A 5000-nucleotide genomic window follows, 5' to 3' on the forward strand; every position below is an offset into this window, starting at 1 on the left:
TCCCCTTGTTCTTGTACTCTCGTATTGACAGCGATAATTATTTACACCCATTAGTACCGAGCTCTCTCTCTCTCTCTCTCTCTCTCTCTCTCTCTCTCTCTCTCTCTCTCTCTCTCTCTCTCTCGTTGCTTAATTTTCTTGGTGTGTTCCAGTTCTGGGATTTTTAAGAATAAGGTCGAGGAGGAGGAGGAGGAGGAGGAGGAGGAGGAGGAGGAGGAGGAGGAGGAGGAAAAAAAAAACATGTAATCTGATAGTTTTATTTGGTCTCTTTTCAAATGCACTTTCGAGTTATTATTATTATTATTATTATTATTATTATTATTATTATTATTATTATTACTTATTATTTCTATCACTGCATATAGTTAAAAAATGAAGGAGAATCGGATTAATATATACAATTATGAAGCAAATTTTACCATTATCTAACTCTAAGGACGGTGAACGAAAATTTCTGAAAACAAATCCAGTATTGTTTTCCTCCTTTCCCTTTCTTCTTTTTTTCATTTATTTTCTTTTTTTAAGCGTCACATAAACATTTAACTTTTATTGGTGGCGCATTTCAGTGACGTCACGCGCTTCGGTGTCTATCACTGGTGAGATGCATTTGTGACGTCATGAGATTGGTTTGTCATTGGGTTAGAGGTGTTAGCAACTCTGACGTCAAGGGAATACTGGACAATGACTGGCTACACGCTATTACACTGTCATCATGTGGAGTGTCTGTAGTAAAAGAAAATGAGGAAAAATATATTAAGTGTAAGGAGTTGATGGATTGAAAGGATGAAACATATATGGATAAAAAAAAGTTATATGAATAGGTACAGAATGGATAGATAAATAAATAGGGAGATAGAGAGAGATGAGTGAACATTGAAATGGATAAATGAAAGGATAGAGTAAAAGAGACACGAGTGAATGAAAATAATAAAAAAAATATGAAGATAAATTGTAACAAAGATACACAAATTGATATGAGAGAGAGAGAGAGAGAGAGAGAGAGAGAGAGAGAGAGAGAGAGAGAGAGAGAGAGAGAGAGAGAGAGAGAGAGAGAGAGAGAGAGAGAGAGAGAGAGAGAGAGAGAGAGAGAGAGGATAACGAATCGCGGTGCACGGTTTAACGAGACAGCCTTGGAACTTATTAACTAGTAATACACCAATAAATAAAAACTAATTAAAGAACTGCAGGTAGGATAATTAACATATTACTAACTACCAAGGCGGAACACACACACACACACACACACACACGAAGGTAAGACTAAATTACAGTCTGCTCCGGTAATTGTAATAAATGTTGAAATAATTACAGTGGTGGTGGTGGTGGTGGTAGTAGTAATAGTAGTAGTAGTAGTAGTAGTAGTATTAGTATTAGTATTAGTAGTAGTAGTAGTAGTAGTAGTATTAGTATTAGTAGTAGTAGTAGTAGTAGTAGTAGTAGTAGTAAAATTAATAAATTTAAGATTAGAGAGAGAGAGAGAGAGAGAGAGAGAGAGAGAGAGAGAGAGAGAGAGAGAGAGAGAGAGAGAGACATTCCCCCACCACAACAAATCAAACGCAGAAACTTCGACCGACACCTCAATATGAAAAAAAAGAAAAAAAAATCTCTCCTTAACCTTAAACCCCCAAGAGTGTGTGTGTGTGTGTGTGTGTGTGTGTGTTGGCCCAGGCGGCGCATACTTGGCAGACATGACCACCACGTCACCTCTTTAATACCACTTCTACCATCATCTTCACCCACCTGCCGCCCCCTTCACACCTGTTTCACCTCTCTCTCTCTCTCTCTCTCTCTCTCTCTCTCTCTCTCTCTCTCTCTCTCTCTCTCTCTCTGGGTAGACGTAGAAGTTACTTAGATAATGTTTTCATAAGCCACGCAAGTACACTGAAATATTTCACACGTACACACACACACACACACACACACACACACACACACACACACACACACACCAAGATGTATGTATATCTCTTAGGTACACAGAAACACGTACATAAATATAAGCTCACACACACACACACACACACACACACACACACACACACACAGGACGTTCGTGTCAGATTACAATCGAATGATATATACTCATTCTTTTTTCTTTTTTTCTTACTGCAAACCTTGAACTCTGTGTGGGTCTACTGGTTTGTCTGCTTGTCTGTTTCTCTTTACCTGTTTCCTGACTTCATGTGTGTGTGTGTGTGTGTGTGTGTGTGTGTGTGTGTGTGTGTGTGTGTGTGTGTGTGTGTGTGTGTGTGTGTGTGTGTGTGATTACAAGACCCGTTACAATATCTCTCTCTCTCTCTCTCTCTCTCTCTCTCTCTCTCTCTCTCTCTCTCTCTCTCTCTCTCTCACTGCACCCACATCCTATCCATTTCGCCTATTCTAGCCCCTAACCTTCCATTTGCTGCCCTATTCATTACCCATTTATCCCAATCCCCCTCATCCTCCCTTTCCTTATCTCTTACTTTTTTCCTTGTCCATCATGCTCCCCTTCTTCCTTTTTTTCCAGTTACTTTTTCCTCGTCACCTAAAATTTTCGCATCCTTTTCCTCAATTATGTCTTTTTTTATTCTTACATATTTCTCACGTTTCTTTTTCCCTTATCATTTTATATTTCTTTTAATCAACTATTTTCTTCAGTCTCCTTTATATTTCCACCTCTTCATGTCTTTCTTTTTATACAGTCAGTCAGTGAATCTCTCTCTCTCTCTCTCTCTCTCTCTCTCTCTCTCTCTCTCTCTCTCTGCTTTAATCACTGTTTCCTTCTCTAATGTCTACCTTGACCCTGTTTCCTTAAGCCCATTCTGATTCCCTTTCAACCATCTTCGTAATTCCCTGTTTTGTTTATGCTCATCTCTCTCTCTCTCTCTCTCTCTCTCTCTCTCTCTCTCTCTCTCTCTCTCTCTCTTGCTTCACCCACCTACTTTAATTTAACTCCTCCTCCTTCCTTTCATTCATATCCGTAGCTCCTCGTTCTCCTCCTCTTCTTCGTTCTCATCCATGTCCTCCTCCTCGTCCTCCTTCTCCTTCTTCTCCCCTAACTTACCCTCAATCCATTCCAAATACCCTTTTGTGGATTAATTTTCTCTCTCTCTCTCTCTCTCTCTCTCTCTCTCTCTCTCTCTCTCTCTCTCTCTCTCTCTCTCTCTCTCTCTCCCCGTAAAAGGCATATTTTCAGTTTTTTGCAGATTGTCTCCTCCCATTATTCCTTTTTCTCCTCCTCCTCTTCCCATTATTCCTCCTCCTCCTCCTCGTATCCCCTCTGAACCCATCCCGTTCCTCCTTTCCCTATCACTCTCCATTCCTCTACCACCATCTCACAATAATGTCCAGTTGAATTCTCTCTCTCTCTCTCTCTCTCTCTCTCTCTCTCTCTCTCTCTCTCTCTCTCTCTCTCTCTCTCTCTCTCTCTCTCTTTCTCTCGTCAGTCAGTCAGTCAGTAAGTGGGAGGTGTGTAGGAATGTGAGTATTAACTTTGCGGTATGTGTGTGTGTGTGTGTGTGTGTGTGTGTGTGTGTGTGTGTGTGTGTGTGTGGTTATACAATGCTGCGTGACGTTCATTAAGAGAGTAGCTGGTGTTTAAGTAATGTGGTACTACGGTGTGTGGTGGTGGTGGTGGTGGTGGTCGTTTTTGGGTGTCATAGTTGTGTGTGTGTGTGTGTGTGTGTGTGTGTGGGTGTGTGTGTGTGTGTTACATGATACGAAGCGATGCAACTGTGAAGATGAGAGAGAGAGAGAGAGAGAGAGAGAGAGAGAGAGAGAGAGAGAGAGAGAGAGAGATGATCTACCATATAATACTCTTAACCTAAATTCCAAGACAGTAGAGTGAGTGAGTGAGTGAGTGAGCGAGTGAACTGAGTCGAGGCTTCTAGTGAGATGGTTCGAGTTGGATTATTCAGTGGTTCGCTCAATTATAAGTTTAGGAGTGGCGGGAGGAGGTTCAGTGAGTCAGTGAGGTGGAAGTCCCGCGGGCCAGATTAGGACGGGAGGGCGGCGCCTGTTTAGTGAAGTGATCAGTAAGGGAGACACTGCGCAGTACAGTATATATAATTAGTTGTTATTTCAAGTTGTCGTTCAGCTTTTGTTTAGTTGTTAATTACTGGATTATTATTTATTCACTTGATTATCATCCATTTATAAGTTTTTTCTTTCGTTCATTTTTCAGTTGTTATTCATTTGGTTATTACTCATGTGTAGGTTAGTTATCATTCATTTCCTTCATTATTTTTTTTATTCAGTTGTTATTCACTCGATCATCATTCACCTATGTCATCATTATTTTTTTCTTTCATTTATCAATCAGTTTTCATTTGCTTATCAATATTTTTTCCAATGTTATTATTCAATTGTTGTGAAGTCAACTGTCATTCAGTTCCCGCTATCATTCACTTATTCAGTCCGTTATCATTAAGTCAGCTATTTCAAATCATTATTCAGCAGAAAGACAAAGCCAGTTAACTTACAGCTCATTTAAGAACAATCAGTCTTTTTACGAGTACATCTCTTAAAATCGTCAATAAATAAGCAGTTTTCGTTTAAGGTTCCGCTAATCAGCCAACAGTACGTTCGGAAATTCTTAGCCATTAAATCAACATCCTTTATCCGCAACGTGAGTCAGTCAATCAGTCAGCCAATGGTGCGGAGGCTTGTGAACGTACCCAGTGGTTCATTCATTCAAGGACTCTTCAGGATGTCTGTCAATTCTTCGGTTCCTCAAGCAATTACCGACGACATCACTGCTTTCTTCAATGCCCTTCCTTCCTACCCCCGCTCCCCTCTCTTTCTGTGTGTGTGTGTGTGTGTGTATTCATAGTTCTTACATTACACACACACACACACACACACACACACACAGATAAGCGTATACATAATTATATATTTCCCAACACCAAAATTTTGAAACATATTTCAACCGTATCTTCTAAATAAACATTTCAGTAACGTTTAGCAGTCGCTGTCATGGAGGTAGTTAGTAGTAGTAGTAGTAGTAGTAGTAGTAGTAG

The 5000-nt window shown here is 40.1% G+C and overlaps 1 protein-coding gene across 1 annotated transcript in view; it reads right to left on the reverse strand.

Annotated features, from left to right (window-relative positions):
• LOC135115840 (glypican-5-like) overlaps window positions 1-5000 on the reverse strand; it is a 247395-nt gene that overhangs the window by 138277 nt on the left and 104118 nt on the right. The gene's annotated exons all lie outside the window — the stretch shown is intronic.

Source organism: Scylla paramamosain, chromosome 30, assembly GCF_035594125.1.
Source record: "Scylla paramamosain isolate STU-SP2022 chromosome 30, ASM3559412v1, whole genome shotgun sequence".
Classification (NCBI taxonomy): Eukaryota; Metazoa; Arthropoda; class Malacostraca; order Decapoda; family Portunidae; genus Scylla; species Scylla paramamosain.